Genomic DNA, 12,959 nt, shown 5'->3' with positions numbered 1-12,959 from the left:
GTTGCTGCGGGGCCGGGCAGCGGAGGGGCTGCGCGGCTAAGCGGGCCGTCTCTCCGTTGATCCTGCGGGGTCTTTCCCGGCCAGAGTCGGTGGGGTTGATGGGCTCGCGGGTCCTTCGTTGGGGCTGGAATAATCAACCAGTGGAACGGAGGTTTGCTCCAGAGGTTGTGGATGCTCCAATGTTGGAGGTTTTTAAGAAGAGACTGGGCCACCGTTCGTCTGGAACGGTATAGGCCAGGGGTAGGCAACCTTGGCTCTTTTATGACTCGTGGACTTCAACTCCCAGAATTCCTGACCCGGCATGGCTCAGCATGGAAACCTGTCCCTTTTCCCTCAGCATGGCTGGCTCAGGAATTCTGGGAGTTGAAGTCCACGAGTCATAAAAGAGCCAAGGTTGCCTACCACTGGACTAGAAGAACTCCAAGGTCCCTTCCAGCTTTATTGCTGATTAATTGATTGATTGAGATGGTATAGGGTAGGGTCTCCTGCTTGAGCAGATGGGCTGGACTCCAGGGTCCCTTCCAGCTCCGTTATTCTGCTAAACCTCTGATAAGTAAGTTAAAAGCTTTACATCCATTATTGGAATCGAGCATGATTGTGAGTTAGGCAGCCATATAAATCAATTAACTAAATAGATTGGGTCAAGCTTCCCTGTTCTCTCAAAAAAGGCAAGTGTGTGTCAACTAGAGTGTAATTTCACTATGTTGTGTTTAATAGTTTCTAAATTCATGATAACTCTGAGGATTTCCCAGGATATTTAATCCAAGTTAGAACATTTCATGCCTTTAAAAATGTTTCTGATTTAGCCCAACCTCAAATTAGATTATTTTCAAATTGGGTCCCTGTCAAATTGTTTAAAATTCATGTAATCCTCGGCTTGCAACAGGTCATTTAGTGACTGTTTAAATTTGCAACAGCACTGAAAAAAATGAATTGTGATGGTTTTTACACTTACAGCATCCCCCATGGTCACGTGATCAAAATTCAGCTGCTTGGCAACTGATTCACATTTATGACTGTCGCAGAGTCCCAGGGATCACATGATCCCCTTTTGTGACCTGGCAATCAAAGTCAATGGGGGAAGCCAGATTCACTTAGCAACCCTGTTACTAACAAACTGATTGACTTAACAACCGTGGCAAGAAAATTCGTGAAATGGGGTCAAACCCTCTTAAATGTTTCACTTAGCAACGTAAATTTTGGGCTCAATTGTCGTAACTTGACTCCCTGCACATTGTTGGCATGTATAGTTTGCAACAACTTCAATGGTATTCAGCCAGTAGATGGCAGCGTTTGAAAGTTTGCCAGCTATAATCTAGGCTTTATACTCTATGCTCTTTTTGTTCCAAGGAAAGTTTTCAGTTACAGTTAAACGGTTGCAGTTTTTTTATTACATTTATATCCCGCCCTTTTCCGAAGACTCAGGGCGGCTTACAAGCTTAGCAGTAGCCTTCATTCTATGTATATGCCTGCTTGTTAGGGCTTTCACACACCCCCAAGCGGCATTATTACAAAGTCAGCTTATTGCCCCCAACAATCTGGGTCTGAGCTGTTGAGCAGCAAAGCCCATGGGGACACTCCTTTGTCCTGTAGGGCTATCATAAAACAGAATTTCTAACACAAATCAAATTAATTTCTATTTCACAAACTAAGACCCAAGCCAAATATTGTTCATCGATGAACATCTTTAAACTTAATTGTTCCTTGCTGTGGCTGTTTTGAATATTCTGGTATTCTCGCGGTGCTCCTTCTCATCCACACCAATGTTGGCCACTTCAGTACTGAACAGTTCTGTGGAACAAAGAAACACAGACGTCACTACTACTTTTCATCTGCACCAATATTCACAATTTCGGTACTTGGATAATTCTCTCTCTCTCTCCCCTATCCCTCTCTCTTTCTCTGTCCCACCCTCCCTCCCTCTCTCTCTCTCTCTCTGTCCCTCTCCCCCTTTCTCTCTCCCTCCATATCTCTCTCTTTCTCTCTCTTGTTTTCTCTGTCCCTCCCTCTCTCTCTCCCTCTCTTTAGTAATTACTGATTAACTTCAGTATATTTTACCTGGTTGCGTAGCGTTGAAGGAAAAATCGTCAGGGTCCAGTCCAAACTGGGAATAAACAATATGGAGACTGCTTTAGAAACAAGGTTGTAGTTTATTGAAGAGCAGAGCCAGACACAAAGATGGCTCTGGAAAAAAGTGACTACATGGAGCAGAGTGGTGGACTTTTATGCCTTCTGGGGCTCTTGAGGTTGTTTCCTGTTCCTGTTTGAGGCTTTGTATTTCCTGTGTCATGTGTTTGACCTGAGTCTGAGTATGCTCCTTTGGCATTGGTGGGTTAATCCTATTATGTCTGTCTTAGAATTTGGGTGGTGTCAGAATCCATGTATATTTCATTTCTAACTCCCTATCTGTGCAAATCTAAATCTCACCCACTTACTGGATTCTGCCATTTCCAAGGAGGGAAAGAGAAGGCAGGGTTGTTAAGAGCCATCTCTATCCCTTAGATGCAAGGTTTGTTTATTCAGCCTGCCTGGAGGCCATCACAGAAGACCAGGGAAGAAACCCTTTGAACTAAGAAGAACAAAGAAAGAGGGGGTGATTCTGGTTTGTATCTCCGACGAGGAATGTGAAGGGGAAGAAGTAATAATATTGCAAATGTACTGGGGCTCTCTTTTCCCACGAGGAGTTTTGACCCCTGAAACTAGACTGATCCAGGACTGACCAAATGGACTGTGGGGAGGGGTTTTACTCTGGGACACTTTAAAAGTATCGACCTGTGAGACAGTTTCCAGATCCTGTCTAGATCATCCACTGTGAACCATGTTTTAGTAAAAGTTCCTATTTGGACAATCCTGTCTCCAACAGTTCTTCTTTCCTAAGATGTGGATTGGGGTGGGTTCTGACAGGTAGGGTATGTATATTTTTAAGGGTCTTTGTCTTCCTAATCTCTTCAGTTTCCAGCTGGAAGGCTCCAACTTTCCTGAATGGATTATTACATCTGCATTTCTAAAACCTGGTTTCTGCTGAGGTGTCTGGCTGGGGGCGGGGGAATGGGGGGGAGGAGAAGTTTCTGTCTTTTTAAAGATCTTCTCCATTATTTCTTTGGGGAAATATATTCTTTTTAATATTTACCAAATATTTCTTTCCCTGAATTCTTCCCACAGTAGTAAATGAGTTGATGGAGCATCACTAGCTTCAAAACAGCCCCCACCGCTTCAGATCAGACTTCCTCCCGCAGCATCGTTGATAAAAGAACATGGACAAAGGATTGGAGATCTTTGGAAGGAAGATATTTTATGATCATCTGTGAGAGAAAAGCAAAATAATCAGAAAACCAACTGGAAACCTCTAGCTTCAGGGATGCAAGGAAGATTGTCATTTTCTACCAGAGAACAGCAACGCCCTCCAAACCATCATTCAATTTGTTTCTGACTTGACCCACAGTCAAATTAGATGATTTTCCAGGTGGGTCCCTGTCAAATCACATTAATTTTTCCATCCCAAAGTAAGACCCGGGCCAAATATTGTTGATCCATGAACATCTTTTTAAATTTAATTGTTCCTTACCGTAGGCTGTTTTAAATATTTGAGTATTCTTGCGGTGCTCCTTCTTGTCCACTTCTCTGTTGGCCACTTCGGTACTGGACAATTCTGTGGAACAAAGAAACAAAGACATCGCAGATTCTGGATTGAATTATTTTCTCTATGCTGCTTCTCATCCACACCAATATTTGCCATTTTGGTATTGGACAGTTCTGTGGAACAAAGAAGCGATGAGGTTGATCTGAAATGTTTTCCTCCTTTCTTTTCCATCTTTCCATTTTTTTTCTTGTTCTTGACTCTTCTGAGACCTCGCATGAATTGCCTGCTGCCTTGCCAGAGACGCACATGGAAGGCAGTCAGAAAAGTGCAGAAGTAATGTTACTGATTTTTATCTGGCTGCTTTCAAAAGGATGGTATTTTGCCAATGCAAATAAAAGGAAAAGCAGATGGAAATAAACTGAGGTATTTTGCAAAGTTATAAGCTACTCTGGCTTTGACTTAACATAATGTACAGATGCAACTATTATGCAGCATAAGCCATTATTTATGATTTGGCAGGATGACTTAGATTTTTTTTTACATTTTATGTATACTGTATTCTTTGATTTATTTGAGAACCTCTATGTACTTAATCGTACATTGCATTGATCTTATCAGTAATTTAGCTTAGTTACTGTAGAAAGAAGCCATTTCTTCAAGCTTTTTAAACTTAAATTTATTTTTTTAAATTTCCTACAGTATGTTTTCAATAAGCCCACAACCAGAATAATGTTGGTTAACATAGCAACAATGGCTTACAAGTGTTTACATTTTATTACAAACTGCTGGGTTTTTTGTTTTTAAAAAAATGCCTCGTCTGATTAGGATTTGTCCCCTCTGGATGAAATAGCAAGTCCTGAGTCCTCTCTGTGACTGAGGAAAGGGCAACCCACCTGATTACAGTATTGTACCAGCAGTTTATAACCAACATGGTTTTAAATGTCTTAAAATTGGACTGTCACAACACCCATTGCCCTACTCCACCCGTGATCAAACCTCAATTATTCTGCTCAGATGTGCCTGATCTGTTTGCCAGTCAAGCAGGGTCTGGAGAATGTCCGAAATCGCCTTGCAATGGAGAGAGCAACACCTCTGAAACAGGGAAACCGGCAGCATGTAAGTGAAATAAACTTAGTTACATGAAAAGGAATAGCATAATGACTTTGGGGGCTAAATAAGGTCATCTTCTCATCTAAACACATAAAAATTCATTCATCCCAAGGGTTTTTTGTTTTTTAAAAAAATGCCTCGTCTGATTAGGATTTGGCCCCTCTGGATGAAATAGCAAGTCCTGAGTCCTCTCTGTGACTGAGGAAAGGGCAACCCACCTGATTACAGTATTGTACCAGCAGTTTATAACCAACATGTTTTTTTTTATTTAAAAAGTTTTACAATACATTTTAACTTTAATCCCCCCCTCCTCCACCCCTATCCAACCCTCCCTATCCCTCCCCCCCACTCCCTCCCCCCCCCCCCGACTTCCCAGAGCTAAATACAGGGCATAAAATCAAAAAACAAACATAGACACCCTTATGTTATCAACAATAAACTATAAATTCTATCTCTCTCTAGCTCATATAAAATGAATACAAACAATATTAACATTACAAATAAAGTAGAGAGAAAAAAAAGAGGAAAACAGAAAAAAAGCTTTGCTCAAAATAAATTTTCTTAATCCCAGTCCTTATTCATATTAATTTCAAAAAAAAAAAAGAAAAAGAAAAAAGAAAAGAAAAAAAACAAAAAAACTTTCACCTGCTATTTACATTCTCCCACCTTTCTCTAATTTCCAAACAATTTCTCAGTTACACGCCAAAAGCGCCTATCTCTGTTAGTCTTAATAATCTCCAACCAAACTAAACTACGATCAAAAATAGTTCTTGCATGTATCACACCAAATGTCTCACAGTTCCAAATCATCCTTAAATTCAAATAAAAGTTCAAATACAAAGAATATATAAAAAAAAGATTTAGGCAATCTCTAAGACAACTTGTTATTAATTAGGAGCTTACATACCCATTCTTAGTTCAACACATACTTTAAATCCATTACCCTAATATACTTTTCTAGCAAGCAATCTTAAATTGTGTAAAATATTAACAAAAAGAAAAAAGAAAAAAACGAAAAAAAAACCTTTCTCTATAATAATTTTACTCCGTTGACATTCTAATCTAAAAATTAATCAGCAATCTTAACGCCCCAAAACTTTTGGAGCACCTCTGTCATGACCCCCAAAACTTCTTTAGACCACTCCTCTCTCACATCTTCACTGTAAGCACGCTTTGGAGATTCCATAACTTTCTGCTGATCTTGCTCTTGCTCTCGTCTCGCTCTTCTTAGGGCGGCACGCGTCATCTTCTGGCCTCTTGCAGCAACCGATGAAACTGTGACTTGATCCCCTCCAACACCATTGTCCTCTGTCTGTCTATCTGTAACGTCTTGAGGCTTTCCCCCACCGTATCCTTTTGCAGCTTCCAAAAATGATAGGGGGGTTGCTTTTAACACATTACTATAAAAATCACGTGCCTGAGCCACAGTAACCAAACGATGTCTTTTACCTTCATACGTCGCCACCAATCCAACTGGAATCTCCCATCTAAACTTAATATCACGTTTCTTAAGTTCCTGTACCAAAAATGCAAAATCTTTCCTTCTCCTTAGGATCTTCGGAGGGATCTCTTTTAAAACCAAAACTTCTTGCTCATCCACTACCAAATTAGTATCATAAGCAGCTTGAATAACTTCATCTCTCGTTACTCTCTTTGTAAAATAGACCACCACATCTCTGGGTAACTTCTTCTGTCTTGCAATCCATGAATTTACACGAAAAACTTTGTCCATATTTCTCTTAATTTCAGATGCTGACTGGCCCAGTACCCCTTCCAGAGCCTCAGAAATCAGCTGCTTTAAATCTTCTTTACTTTAAACCCCTGATTCTAATAGCATACTGCATCTGATTATACTGAACAAGGCTCAATTCTTCGTCCATTTTATCCCTTATATTTTCATTTTCTAATACCTTTGCTTCTAATATAGAGTTCTTTTGACTGAGATCCTCCACTTTTATATCCAGCTGTAGCACACATTCAGCTACGGATTCAACCTTAGACAAAATGTCCCGCCTCATTGCTCTCAGCTTCTCTTCTATCTTCTTCTCCAATTTCTCCATTTTCTCCTCCAGCTTTTTCAACTTTTCATCCATCATATCAGACATCAATTGTACATGCTTTCCAAGAGCGTCTTGTAAATCCTTAAGCGTCAATGCCGGGGGAGATGCAGGAGGAAACAAAGCTTGCAATGAGGTCTCTTGCACCAGGGAAGACCCCACATTCCGAAGAGCTTTAGAAGCTTTAGCCGCCATCTTCCCCCACTTTCACTTATTACTCACTTTCACTTTGAAGCTATAAAATCCATTGAGCTAGAGAGTAAAAATAAAGAGTCCACTTCACCTTGACCTCCTGTACCGCTCTGCCTGCTTCTTGATAATCAAAAGTATTTCCATTTGGCAGGGGTGGTTGCTAACGCCTGGCTCTGCTCCAATAATCCCAGAGCAGAGGCGCTGTGCAGCTCGGAGCAACCCAGGCTTCGGGGGGGCTCATCCTTCAGCCGCCCAAGCTCTCAGCTCAGGTGGCCCCAGAGAGCTCAACCCCTACCTGGGGCCTCACCCCCTCCTCTTCTCCCGAGGAGGGGGCTTCAAATCCATCTAAACAGCTGATCGGCGCTGTTTACGATGGAAAAACACAGCTGCGGAGCGGGGAGCCCGAAAACGGCTGTCTTCGGCGTCGCGTCGCCACCGGAAGTCCCAACATGGTTTTAAATGTCTTAAAATTGGACTGTCACAACACCCATTGCCCTACTCCACCCGTGATCAAACCTCAATTTGAGGTACCATACAAATCCTGCAAAATCATTATCATAATCATCATTTTGTTAAACAAAAAGTAAGGTTCTGCATTTAGGCACGAAAAAACAAATGCACAGGTACAGCATAGGTGCTACCTGGCTAAACAGTGAGAGGGATCTTGGAGTGAACAGTCTCTTAAATAGGAGCCAGCCATGTGCTGCAGCCGCCAAAAAAGCCAACACACTTCTAGCTGCATTAACAGAGGGATACAATCCAGACCACATGAAGTGTCAATACCACTTTATAGTGCCTTGGTAAGACCACACTTGGAATACTGCATCCAGCTTTGCTCACCCCGATGTAAAAAAGATGTTGAGACTCTGGAAAGAGTGCAGAGAAGGGCAACAAAGATGATCAGGGGGCTGGAAGCTAAAACATATAAAGAACGGTTGCTGGAATTGGGTATGTCTAGTTTAATGAAGAGAAGGATGACACAGCCTCGCGTACCTTTTAAAATTAATTGTGTGCCATCAGGTTGTTGTCAACCTCTAACAAAAAAAGAATGGTTTTCTCATTGATGATCTGCCCTTAACCTGGTCTTCCAGTTGATTGCTACTGGAACCAAGTCTCTCTTCAGCCAGGATGCTTTTTCAAACATCATGTCAACATCCACGGTATAATCCAGGAATGAGAGAAGCAGGAGGCAGTGAAGAATGCCTGGTTCAGTGGAAGACCCTTGCACCTTTTCCCCTTCCTCTGCTTCCTGTTATTTCCCCAGCTATTCTCTTACAACTTGAGAAGAGCAACTTGTGAAATAACAGGAGGCAGAAGAAGGAAAAATACAGGAGAGTACACCAAGAGTGAAATAGCCATTTTTTACATTATTCATAAACGTGCATGGGTTAGCGGGTAGGAAATCAGTTGACCATGTTTCATGACTATCAAATTGCTTCGGGTATTAGAAGCATCCAAGAAAAGGGGAACACAGATAGTTTATAAATGGTTTCTCCAGACTGGGGAAATGGAGACTTCAGTGGCAAATTCGGGGTTAGGTAGCATAAAAGCAATTGTGGTTGATGAAAATGTTCCCCTTTCATGCATTCCCTCTGTCAGGACCCACTTCAAATCCACATCTTAAGGAAGCGAATTCTTTCAACAGGAACTTTTATTAAGAGTAGTTAACAGCAGGCATAATAGACAGGTAACCTCAAGCAAGACCCCACCCCACAGTTCGCCCAGCCAGTATGGGACGGCCAATCCCCAGGTGTTAGGTCTATTGTGGGAAAAGGGGAGATAACATCGGCCCATCCGGCCCATCCGCAGCGATGGTCGGGCGGCTCTTCACACCTTCCTCTGGGATCATAGAAACAAACCAGGCATGGAGGTTGCATTCTTTATTCCCTCCCTCGTTCTAGCTCACAGGGAGATAAAGTTCAGACAGAGATATAAGGCAGGAAGCAAATTGTTACATTGTAGTGAATAGAGGACACAGGGAATAAAGGAAAGTAAGGTTACATTGTAGTGGATAGAGGAAGTAGAGGCAATAAACCTGCGGCCACATCCCCCCTCCCCCCCAGGGAGAGGTGAGATTTTATTTTGGGTCAGAGGGGATAGATAGAAATGAGATAGGAATGGGTTCTGACACTCTCCCTGTTTCCTCAGCTCTGTTTGGTGCCCTTGGAAGAAGCAAAGCTGGGATGAAAATGTAGAGCGAAAGAAGGCAGCCTTAAATCCATGGATTTCTCCCCTGCAGCTTCTCCTCAGAGCTCTACCATCCAATTTCAGTTGCTTCCTAAATTCCTATGCAGCAGCTCCTCCACAAAATAAGCTGAGAACACTAAAAAGCCTCTAATCTGCTAAGTCTGGTCTCTTCCTAGTTCCCTGCTCTGTTTTCAAGGGAAATAAGGGCATTGTATGGTCAGGCCCCTCATCTCTCAACTCACTCCCTATTTATCTGGTTGTGAAAAAAAATAACTGCAAAAAAAGGAGCGTAATCCTTTCTCGCAGCCTCCTTTTCCAAAAACAGGAATTCAAACAAATGAGGAATCAAAGTTGAGCATCGTCTTTTAAAGCCCAAGAGTGGATTCTGCCCTTTAGCCTTCTAGGGGGGCAAATCCTTGGTGTTGTTCCTTGGGATCTTTCAGCATCTCCCAGCCGCGGTCTTTGTTCGTGGCCTCCAAGATGCGGGAGCCGGTCTGGGCTCCCTTCCAGATCCTTCTGAGGGCTTCCACTGCCACGCTGTGAGCAGATAGCCCAGATGGCAGAAGGGCTCAACAGGCTGATTCTGGCTCCATGAATCAGAGGAGAGAGGCTGCTGGACAAGGGGACGGGCGACCCAGAGGGCCCAGCTTCACCCACAGAGATCTCCCCATCCCTGGAATCCAGCACAATCAAAGGGGGACAACAGCCAAACCCCCATCCCTGCCCCCCGAATTCTCGTAGGATACCCAATGCAAAACTCAGGTGGGTTTCCATTTCCTTTCCTTCACTTCACTTCACTTCACTTTCCTTTCCTTCTTCCCTTCCCTTCCCTTTCCTTTCCCTGGCACAAAATCAATATCTTAGATGGCGGGAATGAATCTGAATTTGATATTAAATAAAAGATTAAAAATCTGCAATGAGGCTGCAATACACTTTGGCAAGAAGGCTTAAATATAGCATTTTAAACCATTTAACTTTTATAAATTTGCAAATATTGGCTCTGTGCCTCATATTCCTTTGGCTCCAAGCCCTACTCCCTCAGTTCTCAGTTTTCTCACATTGAACAAAAAGGTTATAACCTCAAGGATTTCCATTTTCTGTTGCTAAGTGAGACATTTGTTAAGTGAATTTGGCCTCAATTTTGTCTTTTTTGCCACGGCTGTTAAGCGAATCAGTGCAGATATTAAGCTAGTAAAACGGTTGTTAAGTGAACCTGGCTTCCCCATTGACTTTACTTGTCAGAAGGTTGTAAGTGGGGATCACATGACCCTGGTACACTGCAACCGTCATAAATGTGGGTCAGTTAGCAATTTTAATCACATGAGGATGCTGCAAGTCAGGTGTAGAAAAAGGGTCATAACTCACCTTTTTCAGTGCCGTTTTAACTTCAATCACTAAACAAAACTCGAGGACTGCCTGTATGAATTTTTTTTGCTACTGCAAAAACACCTGTTTATTCAAATGGGCCTGGGTCCTAGCCCAGCATGGCTCCCTTTTATTCTGCTTTAGTCTTCTGTGTTTGAAAACCTATTCTTGCTTCTGATCTCTTCACCATCTCATAATAATGGTAGAGATATGATAAGACTCATTTGGAGTCTTCTACAATTGCCCAGAGTCCTCTGTATGAGGCAGGTGGCCTGTAAATTTATTAACTAAGTAAATACTTTCCATTTGAAGTGCATTATTCCATTCCATTACAACGTGCAAGGAATATTTGTCATTCAGTATTTTTACTTATTTCTCCCCTTCCCCCCATGAAATTGTAGTCTTTAAAAACAAGAGAAATACTTAATATTTGCTCCTAACCTGTTCCTTTGAATTTACTCTGCAGATCTTGCCAGATGTTCCAAGGAATTGCACGGATGGAGCTTCATGAGGCTGGAGACACACAAATCCAGGATCCATTCAATCCATCCAATCCATTCTGCTTGTGTAGACCCTCATAGGTTCTATCAGAAAAAAGAAGAAAAAAACAAGATCATCTGTCAGTTTGGAACGATACACACTTAGGAACAAAGGCATCCGATCAAGAACAATAAACGATGCATTGCAGTGCATCGTCATGCAGTTTTACTCCTTGCATAGGAGTTTGCGGGATCAATCTGCGTACTTCACCCTCTCTTTCCCCTGGACTTCCATGTTTGGGAATAGATTAGAATGATTTAGAACCTCTGTGTGGTTTCTGTTCTCAGCAGATTTCAAAGGGCAGAGGGAAGCCAGCAGGCAGAGGACAGGGCTGCTCAGCCCAGAAATCCAGTAGCTGAGATTTCAACCTCCTCCCCGCCCCCAGCGAAGAGAGCTGCATGTTGGGATGATGAGAAAAAAATGCCACTTTCTCCCACGGGGTCCAGCAGAGAAGGCCCCTTCCTTCCTTTTCCCCACCTCCTCAGCTCTGCAGGTCTTTGCAAGGTAAGGGAGCTATTGGGGGGAGTGGGGGTAGAGCAGGGCCAGGGTCTTAAGGCACCCAGAAGGGCAGGATGGAGGGGATAGATAGGTGGGCACGCAGAATCTGCACTTGGTGCTAAGGGCGAATGAACAGGTCAACTGCATAATTTGTAATTTTGAAAGAGCATCATATGTGGCTTTTGGGGAAGGGGGTGTCTTTGTAACTTGACATTAAATGACCTGTCGAATTTGTCATGCTTGCTTTTTCATCCATCTCTGTCTTCCTTACATATCTTCTAGTTTCCATTTTAAACAAGCCAAGCTATTATTCTTATGGTAAAAAGAAAGCGATATGTATACATCATATATTCAAATCTGGGTTATATTCAAATCTATTTGCTGTACTGAGAATCTGCAAGTCCCTTTTACTTCTTCCTGTTGTCCGTTATTTTTCATTTAACGATTCAAGTTCTGATTCTTTTCTTAAGAATGCATTAGATATTGCTTCAGGGGATCACTTTGCATATTAGTAGAGTATCATGGGAGATTTTCCAAAAGGCCAGCAATAGGAAAGCAGTGCCTACCACAAATTGACAGCCTTTGAGCAATTTGGCATCCCAGTATGTTCTAGATAAGAGAAAGATTAATTAGGAGAAGCAAGCACATTCAAACTCCAAAATAGCTCATTAGGAGAAAGAGCTATACTCACACACTTTTATTCTGCTGCTCCCTTCAGCAGCCCTTCTCAGCTGTACCAGACAACAGAGAAGGGCTGCATTAACAGATAGGCCCTAGAACAGATCATGAATATTATTACATTAAGAAGCGAAACGTCTTCAAGAAAAAAACTGCTTTATTGTGCATACATTTAGATAACTCAAGGCTTTAATTTTCTTCTTGAAAATCATCAGCAGCTTTATTCAGCCGTACCAATGAAGACTGAATTCATGGATACACCCTAGAACATCAGATCATTAACATTATCACATAAAAAAACACAAAACCAGGAAGTGGTAGCCAAGGACCAGCAAGCTCCTCAGCTGGCCTTCGGACACCGGCACCTAAGAGGAGAAAGCAAACACGAAATACTTTTTGCCCCAGATATCAACTCCTTCTAGAATTAGGAGTCTAGGGGCTCTTCAGAGGAGAGAATGGTAGCACAGGTCTGCTGCCATCTATTGAGGAAAAAATACTCTTTAATCTAGAGTCTCTTATCAGGACTTCCCTGAAGATGGGGTCCTGAGCGGCGGGTGGTTTTTCTCTCCTGCTGACAGCTGATTTTGGTGGCTTTGCTTCCAAGGTTTGGAGGGTCTAACATCATCACCTGTCAGAATCCATTTATATTTCATTTCTAACTCCCTATCTATGCAAACCTAAATCTCACCCCCTTACTGGATTCTGCCATTCCCAAGGAGGGGAACAGAAGACAGGATGTTAATTGGCCATCT

At 42.3% G+C, this 12,959-nt stretch overlaps 1 long non-coding RNA gene across 4 annotated transcripts; it reads left to right on the top strand.

Annotated features, from left to right (window-relative positions):
- Positions 1–309: 309 nt before the first annotated feature.
- LOC310647307 lies at positions 310–11,764 on the top strand. 4 transcript variants are annotated; one of them, XR_014493858.1, is made up of 6 exons: positions 363–553; positions 2,503–2,602; positions 3,163–3,463; positions 4,595–4,696; positions 9,088–9,888; positions 10,958–11,764. It is a non-coding gene; the product is annotated as an uncharacterized lncRNA (long non-coding RNA). The 4 variants fall into 4 exon arrangements; XR_014493857.1 differs by lacking the exon at positions 2,503–2,602 and having other exon boundaries at positions 310–553; XR_014493859.1 differs by lacking the exon at positions 363–553 and having other exon boundaries at positions 2,119–2,602.
- The last annotated feature ends 1,195 nt before the right edge of the window (positions 11,765–12,959 follow it).

Source organism: Vipera ursinii (genome assembly GCF_947247035.1).
Source record: "Vipera ursinii genome assembly, chromosome: 15".
NCBI classification, from domain to species: Eukaryota; Metazoa; Chordata; class Lepidosauria; order Squamata; family Viperidae; genus Vipera; species Vipera ursinii.
Note: the sequence above shows the minus strand (reverse complement) of the source record. Positions and strands in the feature narration are given on the sequence as shown.